Below are 18,840 nucleotides of genomic sequence, written 5' to 3'. Positions count from 1 at the left end.
TGAGGGTTGTGATCCCGTTGCTGGTCCCGGTCCGGTATGGGCGCGACACTGAGGGTTGTGATCCGATGCTGGTAACGAAAAAAAAAAAAGACAAAAAAAGGAAAAAAAAAAAAAAGAATCCCAAGTGTCCTAATTGGTCTGTCTTTGATTCGGAGATATTGGTGGCCTCTCACTATGGTCAGGGAGGTGGCGTCTTTGAGAAGATGGACATTCTAATTTCATCCACATGATCAGAAAAACACTTGCCCTTCCTCCACCAAAAAAAAAAAAAAAAAAAAAGAAAAGAAAAGAAAGCAATGGAGGTGATGCTGTTATGATAGAAAACAATATATACTGCCTTTGTTCTGATTTGTGATTTTCACAGGCAAAATATGCAAATGAATGTTAATGTCAAGTCAGTAGCATTAAAGAATTAAAGAGAAGTCGTGTTTAGAGGAAGGTTAGTAAAAGTTATATCCCATAGTTGTTTTTTGGATTTTTTTTTTATCCTGTATGAAAGGATTAAAAACCCACAGCCAGAATTTTTGAGATATTAAAAAGGCTTTTTGATGAAAAACTGCCATCTATTTTTCCAGGGCAAGTCACGTTGTGGGAAGAGGTTGGCTGGCAAGGAGGGGAAGGCTATCATTAATTATGAAAATAAATTCGTCTTGAGATTCAGATTTAGGAATTAGTTATTACCTCTTAAGTGTCTCAATAACCTTCAACTAATATTGCTTTTTAAGCAATAGACAAGCTTTGCTGCAAAACTGAGAAATGCAAAGAGTCAGAACACATACATATATAATATGTGTTTTTTTTTTTTTCAGAGCACATACATGTATAGTATGTGTCTTTTCCTAACTTGATAGATATTAGTGAAATATAGGGAACACTGTAATTGGGAGGAGGGTAATAGAATACTAATTCAATTAGTGTAATACCTCTGGTTTCTTTCCATTTTCTTTTCCTTGGGAGAGCTCTGAGTCATTAGCTGCTAAAGGCAAAAAAAAAAGAGGAGAAGACTTTTTTTATTATTTTGAGACAGACACTTTAGCACTTTATGTCATATTATTTAATACTGACCTTGAATCTTGTTATACCCATTTTACAAACAAAAAGTGAGGTTTATTGAAATTAATCTAATTACCCATATTTAATCAACACAGTAAATGTTAAATCTCTCCAACTCCAAACCCCACGTTCTTTATCTTACACCAAGATGTTTACCATTTACAATCCACCTGAATTTACAATTTCCCCTGAATAAGGGGAAAAAAAAAATAAGAGAGCAGTATTTAGGACACTTATTTATTTAGTATAGGTGAACCAATTCCAGAAGTCCTACTTTTCTTTGCTTATAATCTAATCTGCCCCTTCCTCTTCCTTTTTCCTTATTCTTTTACATTTCTAGATCACCAGAAGCTTCAGTGGGTAAACTTATCAGAATTATTGAGTAGAATCCTTTTGGATACTCTTTCTCATTGAACTTCCAGCTCTCTGATTGTAATTTTTTTTAAACAAGGATACCATTAACTAAAATTTTAATAATGTACGGTGAAGATTATTGAGTAGAATCCTTTTGGATACTCTTTCTCATTGAACTTCCAGCTCTCTGATTGTAATGTTTTTTTAAACAAGGATACCATTAACTAAAATTTTAATAATGTACGGTGAAGCAAACTAATATTTAGTGAGCCTCTGCTATCTATAATACTATCATCAAGCATTTTAGCTATAATCACATTTCCTCTACACAACCTATGAGATAACTATTATTTTCCCTATTTCATGTGAGAAACACAAGCCTAGAGAATTTACATGCTCATTAATTGATGGATTTAAATTTAGATCTAACACCAAAGCTCAGACTTTTTCCATCTAATAAACAAAGAATAATTACATGTTCCATTTATGAAGGATTGTATTCTCAAAGAGTTTCATGTGTAACCTGCTCTAAAAGACTCAGTTTAACAAATATACAGTAATGTCCTGATTTTTGTCAGTCACTGGGCTAGGTCTTTGAATAATAAAGGACTAAAACCTTTTTCACCCTTAAGGAGCCCATAATCTTTTGCAGGAGGCAGATCTATCTCATACGAGAGCAGTACAAAACAATTAACAGCAAAGTGTCTAATCTTGGGAAACCCTTTTCTTCCTGTAAAAATATATACATATAGATTCATTTTCCATTTCTATTTCAATTTTTAACCTTCAACTAAAAAATCCTGCTTTCTGAATAACGAGGTCCAAGGTTTAGCAAATATCTTTGTACGACTTGTCTCAAGAGTGAAGGATTTTCCTATGAAATCCTTATAAAATATTTTTAAAACTTTTTCATGTTTCAAATCTTTTTTCTAAATGTTTTGTTACTCCTGAGGAAAATTGGCTTAAAGTACTAATGTTTCTTTAGTACTGACATTAACTTACATATTTTTCCATGATTTTAAACAAAAGCCAAGTCTTAAAAGAAAAGAAAAAACTGTGGATTTCAAACAATACTTTAATACCAGAAATGTCTTCTCAATTAGACTTGTGACAAATCTGGTTAGGCCTTATAAGAATTTTATAATTGTTTTCAGAATGGAAACAATTTTTCATTAATGTAAACTAATGAAAATACTTTTATGATCTCCTTCTGTGCCAACATGAAAATTAACTATAGGAAAAGCAAAACTGGCCTTAGAGGTCCCTGTGTAGTTTAGGTTTCCTTGACACTCAAAATATCTTCTTGGTAGTTTAATTCCATAATCAGAGATTTACCCTTATGGCTTAAGAGTTCTTAATCTTATTAAAATGTAAATATGCCAGAGAAAAATAACATCTCAAACTCTGCCAGTCCAACATCTACTACAACTAAGCCTATGCATATCCTTTGATATTGCAATTGCACTAATAGATGTATAACAAAAAGAAATATATTAATGTGTTCACAGAACTATAATGTTCAGCCAGCACTATCTGTAATAGCAACAAATGAAAACTGCTTCAATAGGTGTGAATAAAATAGTTGATAAATAAACTGTTCGTTTGCTCCACAATGGAAAAGATAGCCATGAGAATGAATGAATTACAACTACTACAACAAAAAAGGTGAATCTCACACACATAATGTTGAGTGAAAGAATTCAGACACACAAAAAGAACATACTCTATGGTTTCACTAATGCAAAGTTCAAGAAGAGTCCAAAGTAGTCTTTGATGCTGGAAGTCAGAAAACTGGTTCCCTGTGTGGGGAGGAGATAATGACTGAAAGTGGGCAAGGGGTTTGGGGAGGCTTCTAGTGGCTGGTAATGTCCTACTTCTTGACCTGAGTTCTCAATATATATATACATGTTAAGTTGGGAAAATGCATTCAGCTGTACTTTTTTGATTTATGTACTTTGTGTATGTATGTTATACCTCAATAAAATACAAAACAGAAAAATAAAAATAAAAAACTCCCACAAAGCTTTGCCAGTCATTATAATCTAATACCAATGAATTGAATGTTGTTTTTGTTTTTTACTAAGGTGTATCCCAGAATGAGAACACCTGAATACATGGTTCGAATGTAGCACAGAAGAAAAGGGACCCAGGAAGGGAAGGCCATGGGATTCTGGCTATACACAGGTGTGCAGAAGAAGAGAGAAAATGGGATCAGTGATTCACCGAGAGTTCATTTCATCATTTCACCATAACTTGGCTTTGATCTCTGAGAGGAAGGCAATTTATTCCAAAGTAGCCACTCTCATTCACACCCCAACATGCCTTATTCTCTCTCTCTCTGTGTGTGTGTGTGTGTGTGTGTGTGTGTGTGTGTTTGAGAGAGAGAGACAGAGAGAGACACAGAGACAGACAGAGAAGCTGAGAGAGAGAGAGTCAGAGACACAGAGAATGACTCTTTGACTAGGTGAAAAGTTCTTTGCCTCCAATTCATTAAGTAGAAATCTCATATTCTGTAGGCACTCAATTAAGATTACTATTTTGCTGCATGCACATCTGTCCTTCCAAACACAATTCTTTCCAGTACTACAATTAATGTCTTGGGTTCCAACAACTTTATGCAAATCTTAAAGTACCCTTAAATAATCCTCATGTGACCAACCTCAAAAAACAAGCAAACAAAAAAAAACACAGGCTGTTCAATCTCCATGCTTCGGTGCTTCTGGTTTACTTTTAATTTTTATTTTGCTAGCTGTCTATTTCCCACTGTGTGTTTATCTGTGTAACACTTGTCCTAGTAGTAGCTGATACAGCTCTTTGGTGGGCAGGAGACATTTTGTAGCAGCAGGATGCTATGCTTAGCAGTAGAATGATAAATATAGCTCTTTGATCGCCTAACAATCAGATTTCTGCTGCCTTCACCCAACACAAATTCTAGTTGAAGGGGAGCAATAGAGATCCAGCTGGTCGTAAATTTAATATGAATATTTTTCCATGTCAATAAATAGTCAGAACCATTTCTAACGATTGCATTTTATTTCACATTCTTGCTTTGCCTTACTTCACTTATTTGACCCTTTATTATTGGATATTGAAGTTATTCTCATTTTTGCTTCTATAAAAAAATTCTCTATAGGTATATTTTGCACACATACCTGGTTATTTCTTAGGGTAAATTTTTAGAAGTAGAATAACTGAATCAAAAGTTATGCACATCGTAAGGCATTAAGTTGATCAAGACCATTTTTATCACTCGTCAAGTTTTTCAAAGGGATTAATTTGGCTTTAAAATAATATCAGTCATAATTAAATTCCCAAGTGTTTCTCTATATTGAATAGATAAAAGTAAGCATAAACTTTTTTTAAAGATGTAGACTATGAGATGAAAGCATATTATAAAGTAAGAATTCTTAAAGACAAAATAGATAACAGTCCACCCGAGTGATTTCATAAATGATTGAACCACTGCGTTCAAAGTGTGCTGCTTAATAGCAGTCAATATCAATCTGTAAGGTCTTAGTGATGTGCCACAGGAGGCTGTATTCAGTTTTTTCCTGTTCAATAGTTTTATCAGTCATCTGGCGAAGAGAATTGGCTTGTGTGTTTGCATATTGTTTGTATGTTTAGTTGACATTGTTTTGAGAAAGAAACATATACTTCTGGAAGAAAAAATTCTAAAGAGACTATACAAACTAGAGTGGTAAATAAAACTTAACATGAGGACAGTCAACTGTGAAACATTTTCAAATTATGAGGAAAATAGGCATATATTAGCATATATAAAAATAAGGGGTCTTATTTTACCAAAGTTGTATAAGAGGTAATTGTGATATAGATAATAAAGTTGTTATGATTCGAGATTTTATTACTAGGTGTATATTCTCTGTAATGAGGGAAATGAATTACAAATCTACTCTATGCATCTCATACCAAGAACATTGGCTGACTAAAATCTACTCAGAGAAGAGCAATTATCTTAGCATGACTTCCTAGAAAACATGTTAATGTTTTATTGGGTGACATAATCCCTGGGCAACAAGAGTCATGGAAAATGAGAAGTGAGGCAGAGAAAAATTGAAAGCAAGTATAAGACGATGTCTTACAGAGTTGTTCAGAACCTCATAAAAAAAACAGCCAGTTGCTCACTCATTCGGGATGTCTCTAGAGAGGTACATAGAGCAAATCTGTGTGGGAGATAAACAGTGGTTTATCTCTGTGCTTCTTCCCATATCTTGTCTGAATTCTGTTAAAAGTTGTCCTACAAATCCATTAAGTGTCCTGTATTTCCAGCTTGAATTTTTCAAGCTGTCTGGGCAGCCACTGGAGAAGACAGAGACTTCATGGATCTGGTTGCTTTGGCCTTGGGCCTGGGAATTGCTGGAGTTCCTGTTGCAGAGGATACAATAAAAATCTTGGTGAAGCTAATACCCTTTGGGGAAGGTGAGAGAGTTGGGAATCTTAGGAATTGAGGCAACAGGGACGATGAACAGGTCCTTCTATTAAACAAATGTCTAAGGCCCAGAGAACAGGCTATGTCTAGTGAAGCTGGGAAGGCCCATAAACTGCATTCAATACAGTCCACTACATGGGGAATGCTGAGGAAGCTGATGGTATTAGATGGGGACCTGGGGAAGTCAGGCTGGGCAAATTTGGAAAGGCTGTATATAGTGATGAATATAATAAGGAGAGTTAATATATGTCATATGAGGACTTTGGGGAAGTGCTAAGGTTATTAAACTCAAGGGACAAAATACTTAACTATTTCACATATTTAACCTGTTCGGTAAGAAACTTAACAGCCATCTGTTGAAACATTTCAACAGTACTTTGATTCAAGTAGATGAACATTATCATTCTGTCTAACTTGTGAGGCTGGGATTCTTAGGACAATAAAGCTCCATTTATTATGTAATTTTTCAACAGTTTCAACCAACCTAGAAAACTTAAGCAATGCACTGATTATCTTTGGAAATTACTGGTGTAAAGAAGCCCCACAGCCAGTTAAATCTATTCCTATTCAGTAAAATTGGATATCTGATTTTTTCTTCTTGAGACATAGAAGAAACCAGATTATGAGTGGGAAATTGACTGAGACTACAGGTTGAAAATGATAAGTGATGGTAGGTGACATCACCCTTACTTGATGCTAATTTGCTTTAGCTAATGCCCACCAGCAATCTGGGGACACAGTATGAAAGTATCCAGCTTCCACAACCTTCACAATATTACTCTAAAGGACCATGAAAAATTAAATTTATGTTTGATTTACTCTGCTTCCATGTGATAATGACTATTGCAATATATTATAGAAAATCCTCTTTGCCATATTTAGTTAAAATAAAATTATTTTGTTGAAAAGACTAATCTAAATTATTTATAGAGCACTTACTTTGAGTGAATCCCTGTTGTCATATATAAAACAGGAGTGAGAAAGATGCCTCAGGCATACAATAAATATGTGTTTGTTGATTGTGGATTCACTTAGGGCAAGGTCTACCCAGTGGCAATATTCTTTTTTAAATAAAGCCTAACTTACAAAGCAGAAAATAAATATTTTCCTGCCTGTGTGTGATCCTAAAAGTGCTCTAAAATTGTAAAATCTAATTCTAGAAGCATCTGTCATTGTTTCTTTTATCTAATTCTATGCAACGAATCACACAGCTTAGTGGTTTAAAAGAACAACAATCATATGAGTATCTCTCTTGGTTTTGTGGCTCAGACTCAGAGATTCAGGCAGGGTTCTCAATGGGGCTTTCTCAAAGTCTCTCATGTGGTTGCAGTCAGATGTCAGGTGAGCTGGAACAGCAGGGGACTGGAGATTCTGGGGATTGCCTGGCTTGTCTATCTATGCAATTTCAGTACCTTTCCATGTGGTCCCTTTGCATGTGCTAGTCTGGGCTCTTTACTGCATGGAAGCCTCAGGATAGTCGGATTACTTTCATTGCAGCTGAAGGCTTCTGTAATGACTTAGCCTCAGAAGTCATGTAGAGTTACTTCTGCCATAATCTACCAAAATGGCCACAGAAGCCCACCTAGTTTCCATAGCAGAGGACATTGATCCCAGCTCTTGATAGGCAGAATGTCAAAGTCACCTTGTAAGAAAAGAATGTGGGATGGGAAATATTGTTGCAGCCATATTTGGAAAATACAATCTACTATAACCATGCTCAACATATGAAAACTAAAAATTATCTGCTAAATCATAGTGATAATCATGTATCCATGAAAGTGGGCTTGCACTGTTACATTCCACAGAAAAATATTAATATTCCTTTAAAAATTGAAATAGTGGGCCGGCCCGGTGGCGCACTGCTACAGTGCGCCGCTTGGGAGTGTGGTGGCGCTCCCGCCAAGGGTTCGGATTCCACATACAGACCGGTTCCCACTCACTGGCTGAGCGAGGTGTGGGCACAGCACCAAGGGTTGCGATCCCGTTGCCGGTCCCGGTCCGGTACGGGTGCGACACTGAGGGTTGCGATCCGTTGCCGGACATGAAAAAAGACAAAAAGGAAAAAAAAAAAATTGAAATAGTGCCTTTAAAATGTGACACCACCCAATATAATCTACATATTCTTTATGCTCATGTAATTCCACATGCTGGGGATTAAAAAGGCAAAGAGTAACTAAGACCTGATATCCTTTTCCTTCTGCTTTTCTGTTCCCAAGTAGAAAATCAAATAGAATTCCTTTGGAGAAAATGGAACTTAATATTTTGTTCATAACAAGTGAACCTGAAAAGAAGTGAGGAACTCTTGGCAACTTTCTATGTGGTATAGCCAGAGCAATACTAAGTGCCTCCAAAGTAGGTGACCCTATAGACTCCATGATAGAGTGCTTATGAATGAAGAATATGCATCATGCTGCATTGGAAGACTCTCTGGGGTCCTCGTAACTGCTGGATTACAAATGCACCAAAGCAACTCCAGGGATTCCTCTGAGAATACTTATATTTAAAGAAGAAGGGGGAGAAGGAGAAGCAGGGGAGAGGTGGGGAAGAGGGAGGAAGAAAGGAAGCAGAAGGACTCAAACCTCAGGACGTTGGGAAGGAGAACAGCAGCAAGTGTTCTTGGGTCAATCTCAATTGGACTCAATATCTTGAATTCAATATCAAAATTAATATATCTCGCTTTTAATATTCTTCTTGCTCCCTGTAGCATGCGCAGCTCTTCAGAAGTGCTTTCTTCTATTTTCCCAAATTTGACTAGCATTTGGGTCTTTTAGCTATTGTGGAATTTTATGGATACAAAAGTTAAAAATTTTAAAAAGTTTTTATTTTATTAAACTCCATTATTTTGTGTATTCACACAGTAACAGGTTTTCAGTAATTGAAAGTGGGTTTTACTTTCCTTTTTACCTATGAATGAAAGTTGCCCCAAGTTGAGATCCTATCAATTTTTCCCTCGGGATCGAAAACTATAGACAAACATTGCTTCTTTTAAGGAAAAAAGATGTATACAAATCACAAGAAATGGTGCAAATTGGCAGACTAATTTTATTTAAATTTCTTAATTCTGTAAGATAATGTTGACTGTATGAAAATATTTGATGAAGGATGTCTTTAAAAGTATGAGTTGTTGTTTTGGAATTCTCTGTACCTTTAGTGTGGTGAGAGTCTTTAGAGCAGAGTTATTTTGAAAACTTGAGTTTTGTTCCACGTCAGTAAGTGAATCTCAGCCATACTATGAACCTGTAAGTAAAAAACTAGTTTCTAATGTAGATTCCTTTAAAAAAGCCATTGAAAATCTAAGTGTCAAAGTGGGAGAATTATGACTTTGTAATGTAGCCGTAGCATTAAGGAATGATTCCTAAGGCATTTTCAATCTGCAACACCTTTTGAAAAAACTGGTAAGAAAAATGACCTTGCTTCTAATTCGTTTTCCCATCACTGATGTATTTGACTTAGCAGTGTCTGGATCTAAATTAAGATTAGTCTCTAAAGTACCTTTTGGCGAAGGAAAACTATAATGATTTTATTACTCTTTTACATGAACCAGGAAAGGGAGTTTTACAAGCATGAAGAGGTTCTTAAATAGAGCGGGTAATGAAGGAAAAAGAAAGAACGAAAAGAAAAAGTAAAATCAAGATCCTTTTCCATTGCATTGTTTTTAGCTTCCCACATCACAGAAAGAAGGAAATCTGTTTGCGCACGTGGTTAGTCTTGTTTTTCCACTAACAATCCACAGGGTGCATTTTCAACCAGTTTTAAGTTGGAGTTGTGAAATTGACTCTAGAGTGACAGGATGGAGAACGAGTAAAAGGGACGCTTCTCCTATCACTGCCTGTGTGTCATTCCCATTAATGTCAGTGGGGATTATGCACTCACATGTAGGAAGATGTCTGTTTACGAATGGAGTGGGTGCGTTACTCCCCCTGTTACCACCACTCCAATTCATTGCGATTGGAATGGTTTCGTATGGGGTATGTTTGTGTTTCCTTCAAAGACATTTAGAATGGGCCACTAATGGTGTAAATCTAATTGTGTTTTTTTTTTTTCTATACACTAAAGTAATACAGCTGGCTCTAAGTATTCATTCTTGTCTTTCTGTATACTACCACCTAAACTTCAAGAAAACAGGCAAAGCAACTGTTCAACTTCTAACTCATTTACATTATTTTTTAAGGCAAGCAATATAGCTGAGTGATGTTAAACTCAACAGATTGTAAATGGAACCCAAAGTACCTTGTTAAGACAAGATGTGTTTGCTGTCCACTTAAGCACTTCTTGTTGTTGGCTTTTTTTTTTTTTTTTTTTTTTTTTCCTGAAATTATCTGGATGTAAGTGATACAGCCAGTGGTACTTATGCCATGGAATTAGCTGAGATCTATATTTTCATACTTCAAATTAATCCTTATTCTGGTAGGATGCTGATATTCTCCACTTACTCTTGCCTCATTCTTTCAAAGCAGGTACTCTCAGCATTGATATAAAAAAAAGCGAGCTCTCTGGTAATGCAGAAACTGCAGATTTGTAAGCATGTGGCAGAGATCTCTAACTAGTCTTTGAGCAAAAAAAACCCCTTGGTTTGATTAGCATAATGCTAAGTCTGTCAGACCCCTTGCGTACTTCAGTTTCTATCAGTGCACCAGTCAATAAGGCTAAAATTATACGGTCAGGGGTTGTTTACTTTAAAGCTGCTTGCAAAATATCAGGAGACTTTTCAAAGCATTAGCAACCAATTTAAGAGAAAATGAGTGGTAGAGAGGTCAGGGGGAAATATTTACTTTGGAAGGTCAATTGAATATTTGAAAAGAGTAACAGGTTTGGCTTTTAGGGTCATGTTAATGTATCCAGTTGTCTATTTGATCCGAAATAATTAAGCTGTGGAAGCAGGAGGTTGCAGAGTTGGAGATTCGGTCCCTGGCAGGGAGATGCCCTAAAGTGGTTTGAAAAAAAGAAGGCTGTGTCTTTACAATTAAAGTGTGATTTGTTTCTGGGACAGGTCATAACCTGCTATCCTGGATCCTGAGGCTGGGCTCCTCTGCCAAAAAGCAGGGCAGTCACATCCTCCTCTGTAAAGCCATGTGGGCCACATTTGTCTTCTGATCTTTATTTTGTCTGTTACTGACGCAAATGCTACTGATTCTACAGATGACTGCTCGAGAGAAATGTATAACTCAGTGGCTTTTGAAAGCTGGCTATCTCCTGTCTTTGACTCACACACACATTCCAACACGGTTGGCTTTCATGAAAATGAAGTACAACCCTTAATTATTTTAGTTAATTGCAATTACTACACCTGAATTATATCCATGATAAATGAGCACTGGCATCTATCAAATTAACTTTTCTTAGTAGAATTTGTGTCCTTTAAAGTGATTGTATTTTCTGCAAGAGCATTTATGCTATAAAAATAAGGGGGAGGGAAGTAGGAAAGGATTTTGCTTTTCCACTAGTAATTTTACTGTGCTTATGGGCAGGCATAATTCTCACAAATGGACGGCTCATTTTGGGTTTTTTTTTTTTTTTTACACATCGCACTCAGTGTATTAAGTGGTCACAGACTTAATAATGATGAAAATAAACAAAATGTTGTGTTTTCTATTTTAATATAAATTTAATTATATTTTTTAAAATGTACCAAATCCAAACCTCTTTCATTACATTATCCAATTTTAAAGTCAACTATTCAATTGAAAGTTAAATCGTTTTTGAGCCTCTATACTCTGATTTAAGTGAACTGAAATCACAGATTTATTTAGTTCACAGATTTGATTTTAAGTTAAAAATCTTATTTGCCTCAATAAATTTTCATTGCTATTTCTATGCCTTGTACTTTTACTGGTTCTGTTGGAAAAGCTCAGGAAGAAATTTAAAATTGTTTTCAAATGCAAATCTTGCAGATACTCAACATGAATCCTGAAGGAAATATATACATATATTATATGTATATATCTATATATATACATATTTATGTGTGCATATATGTATACACACACACACATATTTGTTTGGCAACTGATATTTATGCCCAAATTTTATATATTATAGAGCTTTAAATAAGGACTGGATTAATTCAGAATGCTTTGAATACTTTTTGGTTAGTAAAATCAAACTATACAAAGTTCTAACTTGCGTTACTGAGTATAATCACAGTTAGATTCAGTTATATGTAAAACAGAAAACAAAAAATCTTCTGACCTCAATTTAATTCAGGTAAACAAAAGGAATTGCATAGGGTTAAATGGAATGATGTTTAAAAGTTTCATTTTTGTCTCTTGGGGATTACTCTCAAAGGTGTTTCCGAGATGTTAATACTTTAGGTATCATCCACACTCAAAAATATTTCAGGTTTTGTAATAGCAGTTATTGTCATCACATAATACAGAAAAGAAGAATCATCAGCCAGCCTGGCTCTGGTATAATCATAATATAAAATATATTTTACATTTAATAAAGGTCAATTATGTGTCGAAAGGTAAAGCAACCTATAATTAATAGCAACTTGGCTTGTGATAGCCAAAACACATCAAAGCAGTCTGTTTCTTATTGACTAATGTATGTGCTCGGGGCAATCCCTCCCCTCCACACACACGGCCCTCATCAGTTGGGATCTTTTAAGTTTAATGGTATAAGATGTCAATGGAAAGGTCTATTTTTTAAATACAATATCTCTTGTCATTAAATTTTGTGGGTGCCAGATGATTATTCTAATAGGGATTTAAATGTATCAAAGAACAGAGATAGAAGTGTGTGTATGTGTGTGTGTTTGTGTGTGTGTGACCAAATTTCACACCCTTCAATTGCAAGATGAACACAAAGGCATAGATGCATTTTATTATCAGAAATTAGGCAAATACATCCTTTCTCCTTGAAGGAAAATTTTGTGTTCGTAAATGATAATGATCCCCACGCACTCTACATTTGGCACTCTTCATGCCAGAAAGAAAAAAAACAGATATATTAAAGGTACTAAGAAGAAATACGTATTTATTACTCTTGAGCATTCTCTCCTGTTAAACTGTCAGGGTAGAGAGCCTCTTTAGCTGCATTATTCCTGTTTTTAAAGGACTTTAGGAAGGTTCGCAATAAGACAAGGCATTAAAAACCTCAAAAACAAGAAGAAAACTGTATCCCCCTCATAGGAAGCAACAAACAAATCTAAAAAAAAAAAAAATTTTCCCCTGTTTTGAAGTGCTTTTGAACGGACATTGGAGAACAAGCTAGAATTTATTACAATTGTCTTTTTAGAAATAGAAGCCAAGCTGAAACTGTTCACTTTATTCTAGTTGCAGTTGATGCTGTTGTTATTTTGCAAGGTAAAATCATACTGAAACTCAGCCAGCCCACAGCCCATAGGAGAATTGCATTTGCTGAGTGTCCTTATTACCTTTCAAAGGCAATGATTTGATGATGACTTATGCTGCAAGTATGGGTTTGGGAGGAGTTTCTTTGCTTGCATATATTCCCATTTTTAGAAACTCTGTGACGAAGGGTATGCATAATTAAGAGTTAAACTGGAAGCGCACACAGACCCCACATTCTTCCATGCTTCCCTAAAAGTCGTTTGCTTCAAATCTTCCCAAGTAGTTCATCTATTATAATTGTTCTTACTAAAATAAAAAAAAAATCCCTGATTTCTCTGTCGATCTATTCTAATGCTGTTCCATCTTTTACTTTTAATTTTTATGTTGTGTAATGTCTTTCTTCAAAAGCTTTGTTTTATTTTTAATAACACTCAGTATTAGCAGAATGAAGGTAATGTGGTGTGTATGTTAAAATAATATACATAATCTCCAATAGAATCATCACATCTGTTTACAGACATGTTTGATTTTTTTCTTCTCAAATACTATTTTCTTCCAGATGATAATCTCCACACATGTCTGAATAATGCTTCACTATTTACTGAAGAACTTCAAAAAGTATTGAGAGTAAGTCTTCATTTTCTGTGCATCACCAAAGGGTGAGGGATTATTGTAATCCCCATTTTACAGAAGAAACATTTTAGGTTTAAGTAACTTGGCCAATGCCTGGAAGTAGGTTAGAGACAAAACCAGAGTAAAACTCTGGTTACGATTTTGATCTCAGACAAACTCCTCTGTCTTTCAGCAAGCGAGCTTGTTTTCCAGTTTTCTAGTCCACAAGAAATAGGTTGTTTGATGCAACTTCTGACTATCAGCAAAAGACAGAACTAAGCTCAATGTTAGATTATTTCCAGATTCAGTTTTAATTCTCTTATAGTCACTGAAATAGTTAAAAGCTTCTTTTCCAGTATGCACTTTAGCTTTCTTATTAATCAAAAAACAGCTTTAGTTAGACTTTTGCAAGGGCCATATATATCACTGCCAGAATTGTGGAAGAAGTGCTGAATAGTTTTTTTTTTTCTTGTTTAATTAAATGTATGGCCAATAATATCTATATTACCATCCTCTCTTTATGGTAATATGTATAGTTTAGGATGCACTTAAGAATTTTTTAAGTGATGACATCAGGATTGCTAGACTAATAATTCAAGCATATCATCAAGACCTCAGGAACATTATGCTAAAATCTGACTCCACTATGCTAGGAATACTCATTTTTAGAAACCAGTTTTGTTTGCTATATTGCAACAGTAAGAGCATTAATGAGTACGTGATGCAAAATCTGATTTTCTTTTTCATAATAAAAAATTCATGTAATTTAAAGTGTTGAAGAGTTAGTTTAAGCTTTTCATAAAAAAAAAAAAAAATAGCTCTGAAATTTTATAGGAAATGGTCTGGGATTCCTGATGTCATTTACAACAGTTTCCAAATCATAAAATGGTTTCTTAAACAGGATGCAAATAATTAAAAAAAATTGTAAAAGTTAAGCTAGTTCCAGAAAAGATAAAACAGCTTTATTTTAATCCCTCTTGAAATTCAGATTAAGATTTAAAAAAATAAATAAAAGCTTTTTCTTCTATGTGAGACTTTGGATGTTTCAAAGTTGACCTAAAGATTCTCATTTATAACTTTAATTGCTTGCAACATTCTGAATAATTTTCCTTTCAGTCTAAAACTTTCCATAGTTAACCTCAGGCCAACAGTAACTTTTTGTATTTTAAAAAATGTTTAAGGAAGAAATTAATAGAACTATTTTGGTGATTCTTAAATAAAAATTGACATATCTTCTTACACTTAAAATAACCAAATAATTCAAAAATAAAACTTCAAAATGTCAACCTTTCCTAAAATCTTTAAGTCAATTCAGAATTATTGCTTTTTGAAACTTGAAACATATAAAAATATATTTAGGTGCTCAAAATTCTTTTAATACATAAGTTATATGGCATTTCTATGAATCTCTAATCTGTCGATTTTAGAAACATACACTTTAAACAGGGTACATTCCGTAATTTCATGGCATCAGAACAGAGGACGTTACAAACCTAGAAGACTGCATTGCCTAAAGGTAATGTAATTGAAGAAAATCATAATTGTATTTCACCAACTTGATTTTCTCTGATTAAAAAGAAAAATCTTAAAGTTGAAACAGTAAACAATAAAGGCAATTTTACATTGCTAGTTTAAGTGAATCATATGTAAATTAAACTTGAAAAAATCTTTAGTAATTTGGGCACAAGAAACATTCTTCTTAATATTATTATAAAACTGCTAAAATGAAAGACAGAAGGTAATAGTTGCTAAAGTCTTTAAGATTCAAATAAATCACCTAGTTGTTGTATTCATATTCACGTTTTATGCAAAACTACTTTGAAACAATGCATATGTCCTATTTAAATAAAGCTCAATCAAACACCTTGATCACTACACAGAAAGAAAGCAGAAAAAAATGATCAGTAATTAAAATGCAAGTTCCAAGGGGAAATACCTTTCAGAAGAAAGCCACAGAAGCACCTGATTCTAAAAATGTCAGTCAGTTTTCATAACTGCAAGTGCCATTTGTTAGCAGGTGGAGGTACAATTTTTATAACAGCACTTGCCTGTCAATAACTTTATTATAAACCTGGTAATTTAATGAAAAAGTTTAAAGAAACCTTTTAAAATAATCTCTCACTCTGGCAGCCACCATTTTAATCACTGCAAATTATATTTCTTTCAAGTGATTTTTGCTCTCTCAGTTCTTCAGTGTTTTCAAAAAATTAGTGACTTTTCTAATACGTTTCTGTGAAATACTGAAACTAATAGATGGAAGTCATGTATACTTCATATATTAAAAAAACACTTTGCATGAATATATATTACAGAGTCATATAACAGTATTTATAACAACAGTAATATAATGAAATGGTTCAGTTTTTATTAAAGTGGCCCTTTTATTTTATCTAGTATATATGATGAAAATTTAATATTTGCATTTGAAGATATTAAAAAGGCAAATAACATTCTCTTTTTGTTAAGACCATTACAGAGGTGAAATAAAAAGACCACCTCCTGATATATTTAGTCAGCATTTACCCAAGATTTTTTCTAAACCAAAGGATAGTTTAAAATGTACTTTTCTCTATCTGAACTTTCCTTTTACATTTAATTTTCCTTCTCTAGGCTGATTATTTAATTATACTTTATTATTACAAATCACCACTTCAATGTTAGTTTATCCTAACCCAAATATAAACCTTGAAAACTATGTCCACTAGTTTTAACAGTCCCCCACTTTATTCAAGGAGACTTTGCCTTTGACTTATCTTAGTAACTTTCCTAAAGCCTTCACATTTTTCATGCATGAACATATTTTTATATTCTTCCTTCTTAATCTTTCTGGTTCTCCCCAGTTTTGCATTTTGGGAACTTCTATAAAGACTCTTTCTGGTCCCAAATACAGTTAGTGGTTACCTAATGTTCATGGATACCAAGTGTGAACTTATTCCTTCCAATCTCTATTTTGAACACCTATTGTGAGATTTAACGTATAAACTGCTTTGCAATTTACATTTATACTCCTGAACACAAACCTATTATATGGATAAAACTCACAACCATTTTATAGATGGAGAAATTAAGTTGGACACACTGAAATGTATATGAGAATTGTCCTAAGCATTGTGTTTGATGCTTTATATGTAGGATCTCATATATTCTGCAGAGTAACCCGACTGCAGTTTTTCTGGAGCCCTCTCTTTCTTTCCCATCTCATATCCAATCCCTCAGCAAATCCTGTTGTTCTACTTTCTAAATATATCCAGAATATGACTGTTGCTTACCATCACCACTGCTACCATCCTGGCCCCAGTCCCCATAGTTTTGCACCTGGAATATCGCAATAGCTTTCTAAGGGGTCTCCCTGCTTACATTTTCTCTACCATGGTCCATTCTAAACACAGCAGCCAAAGTGATCTTGTCCACACATATGTCAGATTATATCATTCATTTGTTCATTGCCTTCACTGACTGTCTACTTCACTCAGAATAAAATCCACAATCATTTCTCTGACTTGGTAGATGTCTACGTGATCATCTCTCTTACCTCTCTGACTCTGGCTCCAAATAGGTTCCTTCACTCATTCGTCAGGCCTCCTCCGATATACCTGGCCTGCTCTCAATACGGTCTCTGCCTCCAGTCTTCTTTTTGTTCTCTTTCTTCTTTGACATCTTTCTTCAGATGTTGCCCCAACAGTAAAACCTATCCTGGACCCCACTGTCTAAAATAAAGTTATTTTCAACATCCTGATTCTTCTCACCACCCCTTACTCCTTTAGTTTTTTTCTCCATAGCACTTCATAGTATAAACATACTATATTCGTAAATTTTGCTATGTGTTTTAGTGTGTATTCATCTTGCCTGAGCTCTACCTATATGAATAGAAAGCAAGCTGCATGAAGGCAGAGATTTTTGGTTGTTCATTTTGTTTTATTTTATAGACAAGAAAGGTGCCTAGGCACATGAAAGACACTCAATAAATATTTTTTGAATGAATGAATAAACACTTGCACGAAGTAAGTAATATTATTATGGTGTATATTTTAGCAATAGGTAAATGTAATGTTTACAGTGAACAAATAATTTGTTTGAAGTCACAAAGCCAGGCTTTTCTAACTCCAGAGCTGTGCTCTTAACCACAGTCTGTCAAATTAGAACACTAATTCCTGGGTCTGGGCTTTTCTCACTTCTCCAAGCAATCTCCTGAATGGCATGTCTTATAATCCATGAGACCAGGCAAATGAAAAGAGTAAAACAGCATTCTAGCTGTGCAGAATATAAGGGCTTGCATAGAGGAGGCATGAAACACATACTGGAGGGCATGAGATAAATTGCGGGATTAAGAGTGATCATATGGGTGTTTGCAATTCATTTGCAAATTAAGAGGTATACGTGTTTGTTAGCAATTGACTCCATATCTTACTAGCTGGGTGGCTTAGGGGAAGTTTCTTTACTTCTCTGTGCTTCACTTTTCCATTCATGAAATGGGGATGGTGATTGAGCCTAGATGAGGTTATCTTTGGTGCTTAAAACAGAGCCTAGCTCATAGCAAGCACCTGATGTGTTCCTTTCACTCTTACTATTAGCTTATTGTGGTTATTGCTGTTATTTTAGGTTGAATATAATAAAACTTCCTACTATGACCTAAATGACCCTACAAGATCTCACTTTGGCCAAACTCTCAATTTCTTTTTTTCTCTTCTCTCTCCACATGTTCGGCTGCAACCACCAGGCCTTCTGTCTCTTTCTTGAACAACTCATTTCCAGCTCAACACACAAACTGGCTGTTCCTCCAAGAAAAAAAAAAAAAGAAACACCATCACTGTCTTTTTATTCTTGAAGTCTCAGCAAAGTGTCACCTGCTTAGCGTGGCTTCTGTAAATGAGCCAACCTAAAGGTGCTAATGTCTATTTACCAAACTCTCTCTATCAGTTTCCTTTCATGATTTTTCCTTCCATATTTGAAGTTATATAGTTTTCCTATTTTTTTTCAATTGTCTGTCTGCCCTAGGAAATATAAAATACAAGAGGACAGTGACCTTATCTCTCTTTACCGCAGCTCCTTAGTACCTAAGCAGTGCCTAGAATGCATATT

Source organism: Galeopterus variegatus, unplaced genomic scaffold, assembly GCF_000696425.1.
Source record: "Galeopterus variegatus unplaced genomic scaffold, G_variegatus-3.0.2 Scaffold79, whole genome shotgun sequence".
Taxonomy (NCBI): domain Eukaryota; kingdom Metazoa; phylum Chordata; class Mammalia; order Dermoptera; family Cynocephalidae; genus Galeopterus; species Galeopterus variegatus.
The sequence above is the reverse complement of the archived record's forward strand: the minus strand, read 5'-3'. Positions refer to the sequence as shown.